General features: G+C 41.9%; 1 long non-coding RNA gene across 2 annotated transcripts in view; it reads right to left on the bottom strand.

Moving 5' to 3' along the window:
• Nucleotides 1-24,033, bottom strand: part of LOC125453343 (uncharacterized) — a 34,285-nt gene that overhangs the window by 4,526 nt on the left and 5,726 nt on the right. For both annotated transcript variants that reach the window (XR_007247753.2, XR_007247752.2), the window contains exons 4-5: nucleotides 17,863-17,972; nucleotides 445-572 (exon numbers count right to left, since the gene is read on the bottom strand). This is a non-coding gene — a long non-coding RNA (uncharacterized LOC125453343). The remainder of the gene's footprint in view (nucleotides 1-444; nucleotides 573-17,862; nucleotides 17,973-24,033) is intronic.

Here is a 24,033-nt window from a genome sequence, read left to right as displayed (position 1 = left end):
AGGCCCGAAACGTCAGCTTTTGTGCTCCTGAGATGCTGCTTGGCCTGCTGTGTTCATCCAGCCTCACATTTTATTACCATACAGGGAGGTGTTGCATGTCAGCACAATATCTTGCTATGGATCATAGTGTGCCAACACCTTTGGCGATGATAGCTGATTCTTCATTTCCCTTAGGCTGCACCTTATGAGACCATTTCCAAGGCTGACCCTTTTTCAAACACATATGTAAGAGTACCAGAATGGAATCAAGGTGAGGTATGAATTTTTCACAATAATTCACCAGCTCAAGGAACTCTGGTACAGACTTGGGAGCTGGGGCACTTTTGATTGCCTTCATTTTATCTCCCAACAGGTGTAACTCAGTCTTGTTGACTCTTTAGCTGAAATAGGTCACTTGGGGGAGGGCAGAAACATAGATTTGTCCCTCCTAAAGCATATGCTCACCTTGGACAAATGTTTCAGCACCGTGTTCAAATTCTCCAAATGCTTTTTATTGGTGTTCCTGGTTGTTAGCACGTCACCCAGATAAATAGCTACTTCCAGTAGACCTATAAAATGTTCTCCATCACCTGCTGGAAAATGGCACAACAAATGACAATACTGTACACTGGTACAAACTTTAACCCCTCACTCGGCAGAGGCTTGGCATTTTTTTGGGGTTTTGCTGTAGGCTGACCTAGAGTCCCTCTGTTCACAATATTTTCTGAGTAACACAATGTATTTGCTTACACTTAAGAGATGTTGTCCAAGTTCAGTCAGCCTGGCAAAGATGTCCACTTCTATTGGAATGCCCTGTAACTTATATGCTCTACTTGCCATAGTTTCCAATGACAAAGCAGTTGTAGTGCCTGCTTGAAATCCCATTGGGCTGCAGCTAGTAGGCACTTTTGCATGGTCACATCATTAATCCCACATACCAAACAGTCCCTCAGCATCTCACTTCGGATTAAACCAAAATCACAAGTTTTTGCCGGTCTTTTTAACCTCATCAGAAATCCTGATATAGTTTCCCTAGTTATCAAACAGCCAAATAAAGCCAATCATATCTGTGATTTATAGGAGGTTTGGGGTCATAATATTCCTTCGCTATATCCATCCAGTCTTGAAAGGTTTTAGTATCTGGTGCATCAGCGATAGTTAGGTTCCAAATAATTGAAAAAGCTGTGGATGCATAAACAATAGAAGAATTAGTCATTGGCTTTCGTCTGCCCCAGTGTCATTTGCCCAGAAAAAAACACATTCTTTCCACATGCTGACCCAGTCTTCAATGGCAGAATTAAACAAATCAAGCTTCCCAAATAACAGCACAGTGCCTGAAATGCTTGCCCCCAACACAAAGACAACTGTTGCGAGTGAATCTTTTCAGGGACATGCTGTTGTCTTGTCACTACTGGAATAACTCCACAATGGCTAATATCCCATCACCAACTCACCCTTTATTTACACATGTTTAGTAACTTACACTGACCCTGCTAGCTCAGCGCCAGCTCCTAGATTGAGCAGAACCGCTGTCACTCTTGTATATATCAGCAGTGAGGACTCTGTGATTGGCCCAGATTAATAGCCCCACTCAGGGAGGTCATATCTAAAAGATCCACCCACCTGCCCACATGCCAATAACTACAACAGTCATAGCAAGTTCCTTCATACTTGAGAGATTGAGTCATGCCCAGCGCTTTCCAAAACAATAATGGGAATGCCACCAAGGTAGCCAAAACATGCACAGGATATCAAATGATATTAACATTTCGACAAATTGCTCAAGTATTGGTGAACAAAGATACATTTGTTGAAGCTTCTTGTCCTGCAGTCATTAAAACAATTTATGAAATACCACTTTATGGGGTAAACCAGCCATATGAGAGGACAGTATTGACTGGTTGGCAAGTGAGCTCTGATTGGTAGGTGTGTTGCCATATGGAATGCATCAGTTAATGGTGACTGACAGCTGACTGCTGAGCTTTGTTTAAACTTTAAATAGGCAAGTTGACCCTAGTCAAGGCACTGCATTGAGAAGTAAACAGAAAATACCTGTAATCTATTATCAGACTTGAAATATGCACAGTATGTGTATTACGTAGCTTCTAGTACCTGCAAAATAACACTCTGGGAGTCCAACTGTTAATCCTAAATTGGTATCTCATGTAAATCCTTGCACTCTCAGATTATTCAATAATTCATGTCCAATTGAGGAATTACTTCTGTGTTGCAAGTTTACAAGTGCAGATTTGTTGGGTACATTTAGTACTTCATTTTTTGCAAAGAGCCAAAGAGATATGATGCTGCATATGACCAAGTTACTTTGATAGTCTCTATTCTATCCTTTAATGCACTGTTCATCTCTGTCACAAAGCTCACAACATCCAAGCCAACACAAAGGTTTCACTTGTTATATTACAGAAATAAACTCAAGTAAATTTTGAAACACGCTACTAAAATGCCATTCAACTGAGATAAATTCACAAATTCAATTGTCATGCTGCCTAGACTTTTTAGAATTACTGACATTCAGAGCCACATCCTGCACTGACCTTGAGTCTTTTTTTTTCCTTCATGCCTATGGTTAAGCTTTTTTGAATGGCTATTTTGTAGACCCTGCATTAGAAAATGACAGGGCAAGCACCAAAGGAAATTCCATGTAAATCCAGCTCATTTTCCTCCATTTTATTCATGGTACATGGCTACTACTGCCTGTCCCAGCATTTATTGCCTATTACTAACCACCCTGCAGAATATAAGAGGGTAAGCCATCTTTGTGAACTGCTGTAGTCCATGGGAGTTAGATATACTCTTAGTTCTATGAGTGACAGAACTCCAGGGCTTAGTGACAGTGATATGGTTCCAAGTCATGATGGTGTATGTGATTTGAAGGAGAACTGAAAGGTTGAGATATTGAAATTAGGGGAGAGAGGAAGAAACCTCTATCCTGCTCCTTCCATGGCCCTGTTTGTGGTATACCTTTGATTTCATGCATAGTCTACCTGTAAGATCTGGACCACATTGTTTTAGCTAGTTGTGTCTCATATTCATTTTGTCAATTTTTAAACGGCCGTGACATAGCTTTTGATCTTTTTTTCTGGCAATTCTGACCCCAGAAATCAGTTGTGCTATTGCTTCTGACTTCATCCTATGCTGTGTTTAACCAGCAAAACTTCCATTCCTTTCAACTACTCTTCATTCCAGATTAACAGGTAGACATCTTAACATGGATCTTCTTCACAATGACAATTATTATCAAAGAAATCCAGGAGATATTTGGACTTTTTTTAAATTTCACATGGAGATTTCTAATGATTAGGAATGTGTGGATAAGAGGTTTCTGGAAGAAATCACCATAATAATTGGACATGTTTGCAAAGCAAAATTTTTGGAGTTGTGGGGAAAAGCTGGGGCCAGGAACTGAACTGAATGGTCCTTTGAAAGAATAGAACAATGAAAAGCAAATAATCAAGAAATGGAGATGAGTATCAGCAATCACATGCTAGAGGTAGTGAAGAAAGCATGGAAGAAACTGTCCTACAGAACTGTACTACAGAGATTAGGATTATGTGTAATAATATAAAACAAATTAATTGCAGAAATCTACCAAAGCTCAGTAATGGGCACTCATAGATGAGGGAGAAACCATGGTGTTATTTTTCCAGGTGACAATTGTTGGTACTAGGTGTTGACCTTCTAAAATGGGTATCTACAATTAACAATGCTTTTCTCAGTAGTTTGTTGGTCTGCAATATAAGCAAATAAGGAATAGAACCGTATTTTTTTCTCCGACATGCACAGGTACTCATGATACTCAAAGTAAGTGGCATACTTGAAATCGGGAGAAAAGAGGCACTACATTGGCAAAGAGGTATGAAAGGCTGTGGGAATGTGTATAGGGCATTAAGTTACTGTATGTGAATGAGGGCTGAGGGAACGTTTTACATTTCTTCCCTGTGAAGAGGCAAGGTTGCCCTTTGGATCAAGTCAGGGGCACCGTTGATGGAGGCCTTTGGGGTCATGAAATTGCAGTTCCGTGCATAAAAACACACAAAAACACATTGGGATCGTGAAATTTGTCAAATACCTAGTCTTTGAATAAACAGAAAGTGTGGAGGGAGCTCTTAAAAAAAAACGACTACTTATTTCAAAGTGCCTGGTCACATAAAAATTCTACAGGTTTGGTGTTACCAGGCAGAATTCCCAAATTACTATTTTCTCAAAGGGGATGCTTAAAGCAGGACAGTTCCTACTGCACGTGGAATGGAAATGTTTGTTGGCTTAATTGATTAAGAACTTGGATGAAATGTTTGTTTTTTTAAATGATCAGTTGATGTAATTTCAATTTTTTTGTATCAATGATTTTTTTAATATAGTGATAGTCGCAGACTGATAACTCAGCAGGCATCCAGAAAGAACATTATGCTCATGTTGGTTAGTAAGTCAGTTAGCATGGAAAGGGAAGGGCAAGGAGTAATGGGTGGGGGATGTGGGCCAGATTGATCAACTTGTGGCTTTAATTGCTCTGCTGAAGTTAGAAAGGATGAGGTTTTAATGGGATAGGTACAACAGCACAGGTTGTCACGCGTGAGCCTAGATAAGGGCATGAAGAGTGAAGAGGTGAGAATAGGAGGGCTCTTATTTCTGTCTGATTCTTTATTTTTAAATGTTTGAACACAGCACCAGAGCCCTGAGTGAGGCTTTCTGCTAATCCAACTTGGAAGCTAACAGATTTTTATGTGCTTGTGAGTAATTTGTTCTTTGCAGTACCACTCCAGCCCCAGTTGCCTACTTGCCCAAGCTAAACATGAGATATCTGGGTGTCCACTTTTAAAATGTCAGGTTTGCAGAGCCAGGATTTTCTCCTGACTCTATGCACCCAACATGGGAACAAAAGCCTGAGATTATCTTCCAATTCCCTTTTGCATTCCCATGAGGTCACTACATATTGCTGAGTCAAAGTAATGGGTGGCTGCTAAATGGAAATGACATTGGCCAACAAGGTTAGATACGTGCGGTAAGACGATAAGCTGCATGCTGTTGGAGTTGGATCATCATTTGTTGATACAGGCCAGTTGCAGCTAGAGACTAGACTGACCACATGAGTGTCATCAATTGTGTCCATACTTTCAGAAAGCTATCTGCCCATTTGAATAAAGCAGGCATGACATTCAGCTATTGCTGTCTAGTGGAAAAATGCAGGGTTAGATAAAACATTCATCATCTCATTGAATACTGTAATGTATATAATTTAAATGATTTTCCTGATGTCCATTGTATTAACTTGCAAGAAAGAAAATAATAATAGCAGTCATCTCCACCACATAAGATTAGATTAGATTCCCTACAGTGTGGAAACAGGCCCTTTGGCCCAACAAATTCACACTGCCCCTTGAAGCATTCCACCTAGACCCGCACACTCTAACCCGCACACCCCCGAACACTACAGGCAATTTAGCATGGCCAATCCACCCAGTCTGCACATCTTTGGACTGTGGGAGGAAACTGGGACACTTAGGGGAAACCCACGCAGACAGTGGGAGAATGTGCAAACTCCGCACAGCTAGTCACCCAGAGGCTGGAATTGAACCTGGATCCCTGGTGCTGTGAGGTTGCAGTGCTAACCACTGAGCCACCATGCCGCCCATAAGCATTGCTACAAATTCTCCTAAATTACATATATGGAATTAATGGATGTAAAAAAAGTTAAGATACTGTGGTCTCCCCCATAAGAACCAACAATAATGAAATAAGAAGCACATCTAAGTTAGCACAAGGTATATGTACAATTTCACACTCACCCTACACAGCTACGATAGTTTTCAGACAGGCATGAAAGAGGCAGGACAGCAACAAAATAATAAGTCTCTCAAACTGTTTGATAGTAGTGCTGCATTCTTCTTGGAATACATCTTTTCACTAACAGCAATTTTCACACACTTATCAACACAGTGAGGTAGGCACTCCAACAGAAGTGACAAGATGAGTTCCCCGATGATCTACTGAGTAACTGGCATGAGGAGAAATTGACTTTACCTAAATATTGGCAGATAGTGTCTGCATGACTGGAGGCAAACAGCAAGGCATCAGCTTGGCTGAGCAAACAGATAATTATGTGGATTCATGCCACATGGAGAGATTGCCAAGTCCCCTGAAAGACATATCCTTGCATGGCTCCTTTATAAAGGAGGCCCAGAAATCCGTGTTTGCACCTTTTCAGGGTTCAGCTCCTGACCTAGGATTTAACCCTCAATTGGATTATAATTTGCACCCATGCGTTAGTCCTCAAAATCAGTGGACTGCGTTCGGAGTGCCATCCACCTGGCCTCAAATATGATTTATCCAACTGAGTAAGATAAACATCTCCTTTCAGTAAAGTCTGGCAGAAACTGATTGAAAGAATCAGAAATTTATGTTGGGCAGAAAATACGCAAAGATTGATTTTTATCTTCTGAATTTCGCAACGAACTTAGGGTAGTTACACAGCAATCAAAGATGTATCTGTGGAATATGATTCACCATTAGTACACCCAAGTTACACTTCCATGTCACACTAAATTTCAGTGACAAAGGATCTTTGAATAAATTGTGGTTTTACACAGGGCTAGAGTTGTACTGTAACCTATGTGAAGTCCAGTGAAAGGTGTTTTCACTTATCTCGTACTAATGGACTCCAGAATCCAATCATGCTGATATAGTTGAACTCCTTCATCATGACACCAATGCATAGGTATAACTATAGCCAAAACCCAGTTGCCTAATAACCATTGGCTTTAGTGCCAACTTCGCGCCACCATCATATTTTGTACAAAGGATGCAAAATACAACAGCAACATCTAGGGGCAGCAAATTGGAATTGTAACTGGGTCCTGCATGTTGTTCATATTAGGTTAGCCAGCTGGACAAGTAATGCTTCCAACTTTATCCTTTAGGCTGATAAAACATTTTAGAATGGCACACTGTACTGCATACTACTTCTGGAAACTGCATAGAGGAAGCTCAAAGTTCACCTATTTCCATGCAAACCATTCATTCGGCCACTCATTAACAACACTTACCAACACTTCCAATAACAAAAGGATTGGGAAGTTAAAAATACAGAACATAGATTATTAAATTCTCAGTTCCCATGTACTATCAAGCCTCTGTACACAGTTGTTTTCATTCAGTTCTCACTATTAATATAGAAAAGGAAGTTCCGTTAACTCATATTTTTGACAGACATTTCATTAGTTGAAGGATGGGATGTTGATAAACCAAGAAAATTTTCAAACTTATGATTGTAAAATTGAAAGTGAGCTGAGGAGTATTTCTCAAAGCACACTAAAATCTATTTTATTAATCACACCACTGGGGCAGCTCAGAGAAGAATTTTGAGTTAAAAACTCTAAAACAAGTAAAGACCCCAAATAAATAGCTCTCATTTCAGATGCTGTGAAATTCCAGTGTTTTCTGCTCATCTTCCAGATTTGTATTTTTATTCTGAACACAGAACATTTGTAGGTCATTGTTTGCTCCTGCACCCCAGCCTGTTCTACAATTCAGTTGTATAACTAAAATATGTTTTTCATTCGATTTCATTTATGCCAAATTGTTCTGCTATCATGAATATTCCTATCCAACAAAGATTTTTTTTTCACAATTTTACTGACCTAGCATCAACAGATTCATAGGAAGAGTGCTTCAAATTTCTAACTTTTTGTGAAGATCTATTTTGGGTAACACTTCTGACTGTCTCCTTGTTCTCGATACATAGTTAGAGCTAAAAACTTTCCATCTGCCCTATTACTTATTTTAATATTCTTCAAAGGATCAGTTAAAATCAATTAAATGGTAACAATAATACAGGTGTTTATGAATCCAGATAAAATCAAAAACTGCCTCATTTTGCTCTGCCAGGCAAGATGTGCAACTGATTGAATCTAATGAAACTGACCCAGTTCCAACAACTGACCAATTGATTAGGAACAACACATTTTATTTAAGAGGTTTGAAGAACCATCTTCACTGCAGTTATGAGAGTTGATCTATAACCATGGCTGGTATTGCTGAGTGTTCCTTAGGACAGTAGTCTTACATGGCTGCCCTCATATCAGACAAAAATGACAGGTGGTGGTCTAACCTGAAGATCACCCTGTCTCAGGAAAGGGGAGAGGTTGAGAAATAATGTCCTTCACGCGTAACTTATGCTGGTGTGGGAACTGAACTCATGCTGTTGGTGTAGCTCTGCATTGAAAACCAGCATCAATCAATTGATTTAACCATAGTTTCATGAACTCATTCAAGTATTAAGTCAATGACATTTAGATTTTCAGTCAAACAGTTTTCCAACCGAGCTTTTACAGTTATCTGCTTGGGGCAGTATTTCTGGAAGATTATTATCAGCACCTGAGTATGATTTATACGTTTACTTGGGCATTTCACCCAAGAATTTGTGAAGGATGTGGAGCAGGCTTGAAGGGTTCAGGAGCATACACCTGCTCACATCTTCTAAGTTTCTATGTTCATAACATTTTGAATAGGTCCTTCTCTACCACTGTGAGCATTTTAATGCTGTTTAGGGCTCTGTATAGACGGAGCTAATTCAGGCTCCCACCACTTAATGTGTAAACAACAAATGGGTACCATTCCCAAGCATAACAAACAAAAATGTGTGTGGTAATTGAAACAAATTAGAAAATAAAATGGGCTGTAATCGGGAACAGCGTAGATTGAGCATGACAAATTTAAATGAGAAATAGTCATGCCAATTGCAGTGTTTAAAGCACACAGAGATAAACAAAAATGTAGCTTATAAAGCTGAAGACACATACGGAATCTGTTCACTATCATAAGGCTAGTGCCTAGTCCCGATCACCTAGAGGACAGAGCAAAAACAAACAACAGCAGATGAATGCCTACAAAACACCTAAGCATGACTTGGAAGGTTACACATACCCTGTCTGACTTTAATCCTTTGCTGCAGTGCTACATACAAAAACTGTTGCTCAACTGCAGAAGCAACTGTGAAAATAAGATACAAATTGGAAATGGGAATCAATACTTCCAGCTTAACTGAAGAGGACCAAAATGATCCCACAATCATGTGGAAAGTGCTGGAACAGCAACTTTGAGTCAAAGGACATTTTAGAGTTCATCACCTACAGGTGATGTCCTGCAGGCACTAACCACAGGAAATGATCAATTTATTAGCAAGTGGAATGATAAAGGCGAGGCACACAATTTTTCATTATCCAAAATGTCGGAGTGGCTAATGCTCTTGGTGATTGGTTTGAAACATTTGAAAAATACCTCTTGGACCAAAAAGGTCAAAGCTTTAAAACAGTATGAAACATTGTAGAAAATATGAAGCCATTTTAGCCAAACAATAGCACCTTCTAGTACCAAGCGGAGCTAACAGTCCTGATACATTAACCAGAACTCGAAATTCAAGCAAGCTGTGTTGTAAGTGCAATCCACTGCAGCCACCTTTCCAAGATTTGTGTGAGGCATGCAGTGGAAAAGGACAGTGGGAGAAATCTGGTTCCTAAGTTGCAAGCAGATGTAGCCAAACAGAAGATGTGCAAGATGTAGGCAAACAAATAACAGATGCAGCAACAACTGCAAGTAATATGTCAGCGACTTTTGTAAACATTATCCGCTTGACAAAATTCACAGCAAGAAAGACCTGAGGTAAGATCCAGAGAGGAACAACTTCCAATCAGAGTTTAAACTAGCTTTTCACATTGTGAACAGAACATGTGGACAAAATCGGGCAACTAGTGCATTTTGCCACAAGTAATTAAAAACATGGTTGACACAGAAGCTAGTGTAATCTGGTTATCACAAACGTAACTGCATACAATGTGTTACCCATCAATTGCAATGGCTCATTAAAAATACAACATAGTTATAGGAAGTCTCCATTGAAGCCATAAATGTTTCTGCAGTCAACATGACTGAACCAGAACCGGCAGGACTACCAGGGTGTATGGACCTTAACACTATGACTTTCTGAAGAATCATCATATTGTCAGTTGCACCATAAGAAACCAAGAACTTGAGTCATTTCAAGGTTTATAACAATTGTGCCCAGGCAGGTTCAAAATCAGTCTACTGCATGTTGGCCATCATAAATGTGACCAACTTCAGTCAGAAACAGAGAACCAGCCACACGATTAAATGTAATCATAAAAGGGTGGCCTGCTGCAATAAACAAGGAGGCAGTCATGGCTCTGCATGGGCGAGTTTGGTATTTTGAGAGAAATAATTTTCAAAGGAAAATCAGTATTTGGACCTGACATTCTCCACGTGGATATATTGTCTTAATCATACTATGGACTAAAGGGCAAAGAACAGAGAATTGACTCATTCATGATATGATCCATTGGCCAGGGATTAATAGTGAGATTGAAAAATTAATGAGGATATGTGAGATATGTCAGCGCTAACAGTCACAATAACTTAAAGAAAATTACAACTGCATGAGATTCCATTCATTTATGGGTCCAAGATTGCTGCAGATCTATTTGCATGAATGAAGGTGACTTTACCTTAGATACCAATTATTTCTCCAACTTCCTGACTGTTAAACAAGGAAAGGACACTTCAAGCTTATCCATGACAGACATATTGAGTGCCATGTTCAGCTTGTTCTTTGCATCTGAAGAAGTTATGCTGATAATGGGCAATTGTGTACAGGCACACCTTTTAGGAATATGAAGACCAAATGGGACATGAATCACATGATCACATTACACCAAATCTCAAAGTCTTGCCAAGAGAATGTTTCACACCAAAAATCATTAATCCTGAACAGAAGAACAAAAACAGGAAATTTTCATGTTGCAACATGACACCTAAGCACTGTACTGTGTGGAGTTTATACATTCTCCCTGTGTCTGTATAGGTTTCCTTCAGGTGCTCTGGTTTCTTCCCATAGTCCAAAATGCGCAGATTAGGTGGATTAGCCATGGGAAATGCAAGGTTACAGGTATAGGGTAAGTGGTGGGTCTGGGTGGGACGCTCTTTGGAGGGTCAGTGTGGATTCAATGGGCTGAAAGACCTGCTTCCACATTGTAGGGATTCTCTGATCTATACTTCTAGATACAAGATACACTGATAGAGATCACATTTCGAAGGCAAGCCAGGAGAACCTTGCTAAGCCATCACATGTCCAAATTCTCCAAGATATAGGGGACACATCTTAGAAAAAAAAGCAAGGATGAAGATGATGCATGATCAGCATGCAGGTGCGGAACTACCAAATACATAGACAACAAAAGGTTATAGTCATACACACCACAATAGGAATCTGGTTATCCACAGAGATAGTTTCCCCTTAGTTGATCAAAGACTCTGCTACATGTTCAGTTCCTGGACTATCCACAAGTTAATGCAGATGAGGGACTTCTGGCACCCACAACCCCTCCCTCATGAACCCAACTGACAGATTGATTTACCAGTTGCATGGGCGACCGCTTACTGGTCCTGCCTGGAGCTAATATACTTGTAACATAAGTGGGAACAGTCCTTTGTGGCTTTAATTGAGCACATAAATTCCTCAACTGGTAGCTGAGCCAGAAAGTTGAAATTGGACCCAGTGTGGTTCTGGGCTCCTGCCCAAATAAGTTGCCATCTCACATCCCCAGGCCTGCTCACTCCAGAGTGGAAGGTTCTGATCATTATCTTACAACCAAGATATGAAGTGCTAATTCTCTCTGCATCTTTAAGCAAACATGGAAAAAAAATCATTTTCTGAAGAAGGGTCTCGACCCGAAATGTCAAACTTTTCTGCTCCTCTGATGCTGCTTGGCCTGCTGTGTTCATCCAGCTTCACACCGTATTATCTTTGAAAAGAAAATCTGGTGTTTTTTTTTCTAGGAATAGCAAGAAATTTCTCAAGGTGTTCTGCTCAACATTTATCCATTATTGAATGCTGTTGAAACACGAGAAGCAATTAGACATACTTCTCAGGGCTTAAGTGATCAATAAGAATTTGGGGAGAAGGCAGAAACAGGAAGGCAAGTTGGATATTTGGCCGTGATCATATTATAAAGTGAAACAGGCTCGGCAGGTCATATGGCCAAAGTATTGTCTCGGTTGACTGGTAAACCAACGCAGGCAGGTTCTCTGCTGTGTGCATTGTGGAGACGCCACAATCTACCAACAATCAAGGGCTGGAATATAGCATAAGGCTCAGCTGCTGAAAGCACACTGTCATGGCCTTGTTTCTGAGGTATCAGTTTGACCTCTGCTGGTGGCATCCAAATGCTAAACCCCACTCCCTGTCACATCCATAAAATGTACTCCTGACAATTTGGCCCTCATGGTCCCGGTTATCATGAGCCATGATCTTTGCAGTAGTGCTGTCATGTGTGCCTGCCTCTGACAAACTGGCAGCTCCTGCTAGGTGGGATTTTCAATTTTGGGGACTTCGTTTTGGAGAAAGGCCCGCTGTTGGCCTTCAAACTAGGAAGATACAATGGGCTGTGCTGTGAAGAAACAGCTGAGGGTCCTTGCCACCTGTTCAGCAACCAAGTGCAGCACCCAATGACAGTATATGATGACAGCCTATGCTTCCACATTACTTTCACGGCTGCTGATATTGGAACTGCAGCAAGACCGACAGTTAGGATCACATAATCAGTCAGAGAAAATAAAGTCTCTTTCAATGTCTTTCTACATTAAAGTTGTGACATAAATACAAGTGGTTGGTACAGCATGAACCTGTCTGCGCTGTTGATCGCTGGCAATCCATTGCCAGCACAGGGTACAATGCCAACTTCTGTTAAGTATATATACTGTATGTAGGAGATGGTTACAGAGGGACATCTCTGGAACTGTACACACTTGGGCTACATTCCCATGTGATCTGACATCATCATGGCACAGCTACTCGCATTAGTGCCCTGTTATTATCATTAAAATTATCTAAAGTTTTCATACAAACATACAGTGCCACAAGGAACTGTCGATCGCCACTAGAGTAAGTATTACACAAAATATTGTGCTATTTGCTTGTGTAATCCTGTCCAAGTTTCACACTGTTTCTTCTCATACCTCACTGTAAGGCATGGAATCGGTTCCTGTAACATTTCAAATCTTCTTTGTCCTACTATCAGTTTATATCAATGTAGAGATCGTTGTTCAGTTTATTTCAACAATCTGAAGTCCATAGTTGTTCAAGTCAACTTCCATTTGCTGGAAAGGTTGAAAAGCGAGAGTAATTGCAAGAATGCACTTACAGAGTGAGCACACAACACAGGAAATACAAAAGATAAACAGATATTGCACTTTGGTACAATATGCAATACATTTACTGAAACATCTTTGCTTTTGTTCCATTCATTGAGCATTGTTTTTGCTCAGGTTAGGGACAACATGGGTGAACATTACGAGGTTTGTCTTTGGCTGCATCCAAAATCAGTTATAGCATGGTCACATACTGTCATCGTGATATATCCTAATGACTCTAGGTGGTTCTCGTGCATGCAGATGTACAAACCAGTATCAGCTGGACCAATGTGTGATGTAATTTATTTGGGCACATAAAATTCCTTTTCCTGAAAATTACAGCAATCCAGTCCTTTACCTGAAAGGATAATGGCATGGTCTGGATGGATTTAGGTGTTGTCATAGCTGGATTTACTCAAAACTTTTAAGTCTTTCAAAGCATTTTTGTTTCCAGCAGCACTTTGAAGTAAAGATGGGGAGCTCAAAATTCCCACATCCAAAAGATTCAATACACAGGGCCATTTAGTATGGTAGTACATCAACATGGAACTCTACAGCTCAGGAACAGGCCCTATGGCCCACAATATTGTGTTGAAAATGACGCCAATTGAAACTAATCCCTTCTGCCTGCCCTTGATCCATATCCCTCCATTCCACGCGTACTCGTGCTTACTTAAAAGTCCCCGAAATGCCCATATCGTATCTGCCTCCAACATCACACCTGCCAGTATGTTCCAGGCTCCTATCAATCTCTGTGTAAAAAACTAGCCCCTCACGTCTCCATTGAACTTTCCCCCGTCAACGTAAATGCATGTCCCCTAGTATTAGACATTTCAACTCTGGGAAGCAGGTTCTGTCCATTAACCCTAACTATGCTTCTCATAATTTTATAGGCTTCTATCAAGTCTCCCCTCAAGCCTTCATCACTCAAGAGAAGACAACCCAAGTTTTTCTCACCTCTCCTTAGAGTTCATACCCTCTAATTCAGGCAACATCCTGGTAAACCTCTTCTGCACTCTCTCCAAAGCCTCTACCTCCTTCCAGTAATGTGGCAACCAGAACTGAACACAATACTCTAAAAGTTGGCTAAACAAAGTCTTATAAAGCTGCAACATGACATCTTGACAATTGTACTCAATTCCCCGACCAATGAAAGCAAGCACGCCATCCATCTTCTTCACCACGTTGTCTATTTGTGTGACCATTTTCAACAAGCTATGGACTTGAATGCTAAGATCCCTCTATACATCAATGCTGTTCAGATTCCTGCTTCTAACTGTACATTTTAACATTTGATCTCCCAAAATGCAGCACCTCACACTTACCCGGATTAAACTCCACCTGCCATTTCTCTACCCATATCTGCAACTGATCTGTATCCTGCTGTATCCTTTGACAACCTTCTATGCTATCCATAACTCCACCGATCTTTGTATCATCTACAAACTTCCTAACCCACCCACCTACATCTTCATCAAAGTCATATGCACATCTCACAGACCACAGAGGTCCCAGTATGGTTCCCTGTGGAACATAAATAGTCATGGACTTCTAGCGTGAAAAACACCCTTTCACCACTACTCTCTCTTCACAAGCCAATTGTGAAACCATGTGGCCAAGTCACCTTGATCCCATGCATCTTAATGTTCTGGATTAGCCTACCATGAGGGACCTTATTGAAAGCCTTACTAAAATATATGTCAACACTATCCACTGCTCAAACCTCATCGATTACCTTCATCACCTCCTTGAAAAATTCAATCAAGTTAGTAAGAAATGGCCTGCCATTAATAAACCTATGCTGACTGGCCCCAATTAGACTGTGCTCTTCTAAATGTGCGTAAATCCCATACATAGGAATTCTCTCCAATAGCTTCCCAACCACTGACATGAGACTCACCAGTTTATAGTTCCTGGATTACCCCTAGTTCCCTTCTTAAACAGAGGAACAACATTAGCTACTCACCAGTTCTCCAGGGCCTCTCCAGTGGTTTGTGAGGATACAAAGAAAGATTTTGATCAAGGCAATCTCCTCTCTTGCCTCTTTCAATAACCAGGGTAGATACCATCAGGCCCTGAGGACTTATCCACCTTAATGTTCTTCAAGCAATTCAACGCCACTTCTTTCTTGATCTAATAATGCCCTAGCATATTTGCATGGACCACCCAAATCTATCCTCCATATCCTTTTCCCAGGTGAATACTAAGACAAAGTACTTACTTAACATCTTGCCTACATTTTCTGCCTCCAAGCACAAGCTTCCTCCTTCACCTTTGAGTGATTCCATCTTCTCCCTAGTAATCCTCTTGTTTTCAATGTATCTATAGAATGCCTTGGAATTCTCTTTAACCCTACTTACCAAGGTCATTTTATGGCCCTTTCTTGCTCTTCTAATTCCCTGCTTGAGTACTTCTCTGCTTTCCTTATATACCTCATAGGCCCTGTCTAAGTTTAGGTTCGTAAACCTTACGTATGCTTCTTCTTTTCCCTTTGGCTAAATTCTCAACCTCCTTCATTATTCAAGGGTCCCTTACCTTGTCATCCTTGTTCTTCCTCCTTAAAGGAACATGCTGGTCTTGAACTCTCCCCGGCAGACCTTTAAACAGTTCCCACATGTAAAATATGGACGTGCCTGATGACGGGTCCTCCCAATTAACACTACCAAGTACCTGTCTAAGACAGATGTAATTTGCGCTCCCCCTGCCCGCCCCAGCTTAGAACCTCCCTGCAAGGTCCTGACTTATCCTTGTTCAAAGCTATCTTAAAACTTAAGGAGTTGTGATCAGTTTCCAAAATGCCCTCCCACTGAATGGTCAGTCACCTGGCCAGGCTCATTAGCCAATGCAAGGTGCAATCAAGTCATCTTCGATGATAACTTTGATTTTATTGGACTGTTCCATAATCCGTCTGCATATTTCCTACTCAATATCTCAGTGGCATTTGGGGGACCTATAGAATAAGCCTATCAGTGTAATTGCACCCATCTTATTGCCTCAGTGGATAAACCCTCCAGTATGTCCTTTCTGAGTACAGATGTAACATCTCTCTGATTAGTAATGCAACTCCTCCACCTCTTTACCTTCCTCTCTATCTCGTCTAAAATAACAAAACCCTGGAATGTTGAGCAGCCAGTCCTGTCCATCTCTGTAATGGCCACAATCGCTGGACCATTAATCCAGAGACCCAGATAATGTCTGGGGATCTGGGTTTGTATCCCACGACAGCAGATATTGGAATTTGAATTCAATAAATATTTGGAATTAAGAATCAAATGATGGCCATTGCTGATTGTTGTAACTATCCATCTGCTTCACTAATTACTTTGAGGGAAGCAAGGCTCACCGATGAGATAGTGAAGAGCAGATGGTGCTTGGTTTCCTTGCAAGTGCTACCAAACAAAAGCCCAACAAGGGGGTTAAGTCCCCAACAGAGGAGCTGGAAGAAGATTGCCACAAAACAGAGCAGTTGCATACCAATTTAAAATGTTCTCCTTCATGCGGCAGCCACAGTGCAGTTGTGCCCTTGGTGAAACTTACTACAGTTATTTGTGATAATGGGAACTGCGGATGCTGGAGAATCCAAGATAATAAAGTGTGAAGCTGGATGAACAGAGTAGGCCAAGCAGCATCTCAGGAGCACAAAAGCTGACGTTTAGGGCCTAGGCCCTTCATCAGAGAGGGGGATGGGGTGAGGGTTCTGGAATAAATAGCGAGAGAGGGGGAGGTGGAGAGAAAAGAAGATAGGTGGAGAGGAGAGTATTGGTGGGGAGGTAGGGAGGGGATAGGTCAGTCCAGGGAAGACGGACAGGTCAAGGAGGTGGGATGAGGTTAGTAGGTAGGAAATGGAGGTGCGGCTTGGGTGGGAGGAAGGGATGGGTGAGAGGAAGAACAGGTTAGGGAGGCAGAGACAGGCTGGGCTGGTTTTGGGATGCAGTGGGGGGAGGGGACAAGCTGGGCTGGTTGTGTGGTGCAGTGGGGGGAGGGGACGAACTGGGCTGGTTTTGGGATGCAGTGGGGGACGGGGAGATTTTGAAGCTGGTGAAGTCCACATTGCTACCATTCGGCTGCAGGGTTCCCAAGCGGAATATGAGTTGCTGTTCCTGCAACCTTCGGGTGGCATCATTGTGGCACTGCACGAGGCCCATGATGGACATGTCATATAAAGAATGGGAGGGGGAGTTGAAATGGTTCGCGACTGGGAGGTGCAGTTGTTTATTGCGAACCAAGCAGAGGTGTTCTGCAAAGCGGTCCCCAAGCCTCCGCTTGTTTTTCTCAATGTAGAGGAAGCCACACCGGGTACAATGGATACAGTGTACCACATTGGCAGATGTGCAGGTGAACCTCTGCTTAATATGGAAAGTCATCTTGGGGCCTGGGATAGGGGTGAGGGAGGAGGTGTGTGGTTGGGCTGGAGGGGAGTGTGGAGCAGACAAGGGAGTCATGGAGAGAGTGGTCCCTCAGGAAAGCAGACAAGGGTGGGGATGGAAAAATGTCTTGGGTGATGGGATCGGATTGTAGATGGCGGAAGTGTCGGAGGATGATGCGTTGTATCCAGAGGTTGGTGGGGGCGGTGTGTGAGAACCAGGGGGATCCTCTTTGGGCGGTTGAGCTCTGCTTGTCCTGCTGTGTTCATTCAGCTCCACACTTTGTTATCTCTGCCATCCTTACCTGTTCTGGCTTAAGTGACTCCAGACCAGAAGCAATGTGGTTGACTCTTAACTGCCTTCTGGGCAATTAGGGATGGGCAATAATTGCTGCTTAGCCAGCGATGCTCTCATCTGTGAATGAATAAAGACAAAAGAAATATCATAGTCCCATATACTGATCCAGGCTGTAAGCTCATTTACCTAACTTACATTACTCCTTGTGTTGAAATAAACACACTTCAACCCATCAAACCATCGTATTCATTTGCCTGTTTTTTTTTCTGATTTACTGGACTTAACATCTACCTTCCCCTCAATTCCTCTACATGCTGACCTGCTGCTCTGGTTCCCAGTCTTCTGCCACTCTAGATTAAACCCTCCCGAGTAGCACTAGCAAACCTTCCTGTGAAGATATTAGTTCCCCTCCAGTTTAGGTGCAAACCAAACCCTCTTGTACAGGTCACCCCTGCCCCAGAAGAGGTCCCAATGATCCAAGAACGTGAAACCCTGCTCGCTGTACCAGCTCCAAAGCCATGCATTCACCTGGCCTGCCTTTCTATTCCTTGCCTCCCCAGAGCATGGCGCTGGTAGTAACCCAGAAATTACTATCCTTGTGGTTCTGCTCTTCAGCCTCTTTCTTAACTCCCTGTACTCACTCCACAGGACCTCATCCATCTTTCTACCTACGTCATTGGTACCAATATGCACCACGATCTCTGGCTGCTCACCCTCCCCCTTAAGAATTTCAACCAACCACTCAGAGACATCCTTGATCCTGGCACCAGGGAGGCAACAAGCCATCCTGGTATTTGATCATTAATCCACCATGAGATACACAGGCAACGTGAGGTTTTGTATTTAAATTTTTCAATGATAACAATGTGCCATAGCTGAATGATTGAGCAGGAACAGGTTCCTAATCTTCTGCTATTCTTGCTGCATAACCAGTCACTAAGATGTTTTCAACAGCAGCCAAAGGATTCTTCCTCCAATTAATCCTCTCTATCTCCAGGGAAGAGTTGAATCTCCATTTTTGGTTTACTGTGAAGCAGCATAGAGTGAGAAGATCCAGTGTGCAGAGAATCCAAGCCAAGAAGAAACTATTACCTATGAGATGCTAAGGTGTAGAGCTGGATGAACCAAGCTAATGAACCTATAGCTTCATTACATAGGAGACCGAGTGTGTACACATTCGTCAAATATGGTTACTGTTAGGTTCTGGGCAAAACAAACTTAAAAATATTTGACATTGGTTTCACAGCCATAATAAAAGTCGAAGTTTGTATGGGCTTAGCTCTGTAGCCAATAAATAAACCTAACGAGCAACAGGAGCTGTCAGGATTGAATTTGAGCCTAATTGGCACTTCAAGCATGTTCTGCAATGCCCTGTCATACAAAAGGTCGAGTATGGTTGGGAAGTATGATTGTCAATTTGCTTGTCTCAGCAGGACAGGCAACTCACTTGTAGAAGGCAATAAAGATGTTGTGGGTAGGCGAATGGGAGAGGTGTGAAGATGATTGCTAGGACTATGGAGACAACAATTTCATGGCCCATTGGATATTTCACACCACTGTTGAAAAAAGTCTTGCAGCAAAGGTAAGAGGCCCTTAAACAGCCGTTAATTATCCATCAGTAAAATTGCAGTGGGATAGGTTGGTTGACTGTAGGCATGCCAACCATGGTATTGCCCCAGTTTTATGAGTTTCTTACCTACTTGCCAATCTGCCCAAGCAAGCTTTGTTGTGGTTTTTATTCTGTTAGAAAATGTACACAGTGCCACTGTTTTGTAGATTCAAGATTTGTGTATGGTTCACTTTTCTAGTGTAGGATGAATCATTGCTTTTTTATTCCAGACAATGCTCCAAGCCAAACAGCCCATTACTTTCCAAAGGCAGCACCAGGGGGCACCATGTGGCCAGGGCTGTGGACACAGCACCACATGCTTTATCAATGCTGTTCCATAATTGGTCTCTGAGGATCACAACACAGAAACAAATCAAGACAAGAATGAACGAGAAAAGGGCTAGTTTTCTCCTCCTGCAAAGTGTCACGCTGGGTCTCTACAAAGCATTGTAAGCTGGAATCCAGCTATGAATTGACATAACTCACCCTGGAAACATGAATATTACAACAAAATCAGTAAGGAAAAAGTAACTGCTGTTACTTTACTGCACATTGTCCAGTGCTGCAATTAGAAAGCTACTGATTTGATTTTATTATTACATTTTACTTATGATGAACTATTTAATCACTGCAGTGATGTTTAACAGAAGCAATGATCATGAACTCTATTTGAATGTTATACTGGAAAACAGATAGGATGAATTGCCTTTGATAAATACAGGATATTATGATGGTATCTAACACTACACGAATAGATCAAATTTACAATGGTTTCCATTCTATTATACAACCTCCATCTGGTATGCATATGCTTAGGTGAAGAACATTATGTAACAGAAGATGAATTTTCCAGGTAGCCTTTTCAGTCCTGTTGGTAAAATTTGTTTCGGTATTGATCAAGAATTCAGCGCTGCACATTCCTGCCTCTTTCCCAGTGAAATCCCACTAGATGCAATTTTTGTTGGTTCTTCATACCAATACCGCATGAAAGAATTTGTTTCGTTAATTAAGTAAACCGTAATGTATAGAGATCCAAGTGTGAATACTTTGCATTGATTGCAATAGAATTGCATAGTGCATTTGAGCAGCTTAGATCTGAAAAGAAGCTCCTGTAGAAATAAATTCTGAAAGGGCAAAATGTATATTGAATTATTTATTATCCAATCATTTTTTTTGGATTTTTAAAGCAACATGTTTTTAAAAATTATTTATTTATTATATTTTGTAATCTTGTCTTTATTTTGTGATATTAGAATGTCTTTTTGGAATATTACAAGCAGATAAATATCATTTGCAAAATTCCTGGAAACCCACCACCTGCTATTTATACCAAAGATCAACAACAGAATACGGCATTGAAAGGGCTCTTGCAATTCAAACTTAACCTCCAGATCAATGAGTAATAGCCCATCTATCAACAGGAAGCCCTGAACCATGCTGGTTAGCAGGGTAATTCCATATTAATGACTGTAGTCACTTTTAAAGGGCCCCAATCACAAGCATTTTGTTGGCTAACACTTACTAGCTTAAAGGAAGATGCATGAAAGATCAGCAGGCTTTTGTGCTTGAATACTCTTTTGTATCCACCATTCTGCCAGCAACCATGTACTTACTTGCCAATAATATGACAGACTATAGGTAAACAACAAGTCATTTGCTAAACTATGCCATCTCTTGCAAGGAAGAGTAGTCAACCTCCAGCAGAGTCAAAGAAAGTCATCACCACATTCAACAATTGTGAATCAATTTTCTTTCAACCAGTATAGGGATCTTTGATTATCTGTAGAATTAGCTAATGTGTTGCCCACACATATATTGACTGACAAATCATGAAACACAATTAAATCTAGCACTTCCTTCTGCTTGTCCACTGCATAAAAGGAACAGATGGCAGAGCTAGCTGACTTCATGGTTTCTTGACAGTTTTCATGAATTAAGTGTCATTGATGGTATCCCTCTTGCTATGCAGGCAGCAAATTGCAACTTTTCCTCAGCCAATACATATTTCCTTTTTGCATGACTTTGCTTCAGCTGCTTCCAGTAGCAACCAAACATCCATCTGCTCTGCCAAAAGCTGGTCCATGAAATGCAAGTTGACTTGTGTATTTGTCTGAGTTTGTTGTTTCTAAACTTGATGTCCCTCGTCTTCAATATGTAAAATACAAGTGTAACATCAACACAGGAGATGAGGGCCATTTCACACTTACTGGCTGGATTAGTTTCAATGTCTTTCAATGAAAGGTTAATTTCACTTTAGATGATTTTGGTTTTTCCATGTTGGTTCTATAAAGCAACACCAGTGTCCTCAACCAGGCCAACATCTTCAGCATCAAGGCACTGACCATTGTTGATCAGCTATGATGGTTTGGACACATCGTTTGCATGACTGACATTAGACTCTCCAAGCAGGTGCTCTATTCCAGGCAATGACAGGTGGGCAGAGGAAGCACTTCAGTGATATGCTCAAGGCTTCGCTGGTGAAATGTGACATTGCCGCAGACACCTGGGAATCAGTAGATGGAGACAATCCAAAGTGGAGGAGGAGCATCTGGGAAGGCATTGAGCACCTCGATAAAGGCGAAAGCAGAACCCAGGTGAAAACAATAAAAGGAACGTGCTGCCACACCAAACATCACACCAATTCCTTCCTGCAAACACTTTCTTCCCTAAGTATAACAGAGTCTGTGGTAGCAACATTGGTCTGTACAGCCACCTACAGACTCATCCTGACATTGGGAGGGAGCCATCTTCATTTGCGAGGGACCACCATTGGTAATGATAATATGATGTTTGGATAAGTTCCATGGTCTGTTGATTGTTGTGGCTATTTTAAATCCACGTGTTCTTTTAAAACTGATTTCAATCCATGGAAGTGCCCAGTATTAAAATAGATCACGGTACAAGAAAAACAACAGTCCATATTGTATTGCTATCACAATAACTTGTAGATGTAGGCTATTGTATCATGCTGTCCAGTTTTGAACAGCTATCAATGTGTGCAGAGTGCACCAATCCTACAACAACAGAAAAGGGAGGATCATCAGAATGGTAGCCTCAAGGCACATGGTGCAGAATTTGCATAGCATAATACTGCATGCAATAAACAGGGGAGAGCCAACATAGGCATCTGATCTTGTCCTATTCTGTATATGTCTTTCAATGCAGGGATGTGATCACTTTCAACAGAAGTGCAACATTTATAAGAGATAATAGGAACTGCAGATGCTGAAGAGTCTGAGATAACAAGGTGTAGAGCTGGATGAACACAGCAGTCCAAACAGTATCATAGGAGCAGGAAGGCTGACGTTTCAGGCCTAGACCTTTTATCAGAAATGGGGGAGGGGAGGGGGGTTCTGAAATAAATAGGGAGAGAGGGGGAGGGGGATTGAAGATGGATAGAGGAGAAGATAGGTGGAGAGGAGGCAGACAAGTAAGAGGCGGGGATGGAACCAGTAAAGGTGAATGTAGGTGAGGAGGTAGGGAGGAGATAGGTCAGTCCAGGGAGGATGGGCAGGTCAAGGGGGCGGGATGAGGTTAGTAGGTAGGAAATGGGGGTGTAGCTTGAGGTCGGAAGAGGGGACAGGTGAGGGTAAGAACAGGTTAGGAAAGCGGGGGCGAGCTGGGCTGATTTTGGGATGTGGTAGAGGGAGGGGAGATTTTGAAGCTTGCGAAATCCACATTGATACCATTGGGCGGCAGTGTTCCCAAGTGGAATATGAGTTACTGTTCCTGCAACCTTCGGGTGGCATCATTATGGCACTGCAGGAGACCGAGGATGGACATATCATCTGAGGAATGGGAGGGGGAGTTGAAATGGTTCACGACTGGGAGGTGCAGTTGTTTATTGTGAGCTGAGCATAGGTGTTCTGCAAAGCGGTCCCCAAGCCTCTGCTTGGTTTCTCCGATGTAGTGGAGGCTACATGTACAGCGGATGTGTAGGTGAACATCTGCTTGATGTGGTAAGTCTTCTTGGGGCCTGGGATGGGGAGTGAGGGAGGAGGTGTGTGGTGGGACTGGAGGGGAGTGTGGAGCAGACAAGGGAGTCATGGAGAGAGTGGTCCCTCAGGAAAGCAGACAAGGGTGGGGAGGAAAAAATGTCTTTGGTGGTGGGGTCAGATTGCAGATGGCACAAGCATCAGAGGATGATGCGTTGGATCCAGAAGTTGGTGGGGTGGTACGTGAGGATGAGGAAGATTTTTTTTGGTTATTATTGCAGGGACGGGGTGTGAAGGGTGAGCTGTGGGAAATGCGGGAGACACGGTCGAGGGCATTCTCGACCACTATCGGGGAGAAGTTGCGGCCCTTGAAAAACGAGGACATCTGAAGTGTATGGGAGTGAAATGTCTCATTCTGGGAGCAGATGCAGCAGAGGCAAAGGTATTGGAAATAGGGGATGGCATTTTTGCAGGAAGGTGGGTGGGAGGAGGTGTATTCTAGGTAGCTTTATATAGCTGGTGGGATTGAAATGGATATCGGTTTCGAGGTGGTTGCTCGAGATGGCGACAGAGATGGTCCAGGTGAACTTAAGGTTGGGGTGGAAGGTGTTGGTGAAGTGGATGAACTGTTCGA

The sequence above is a fragment of the Stegostoma tigrinum genome, chromosome 6 (genome assembly GCF_030684315.1).
Source record: "Stegostoma tigrinum isolate sSteTig4 chromosome 6, sSteTig4.hap1, whole genome shotgun sequence".
NCBI lineage: Eukaryota > Metazoa > Chordata > Chondrichthyes > Orectolobiformes > Stegostomatidae > Stegostoma > Stegostoma tigrinum.
The sequence above is the reverse complement of the archived record's forward strand: the minus strand, read 5'-3'. Positions and strand labels throughout refer to the sequence as shown.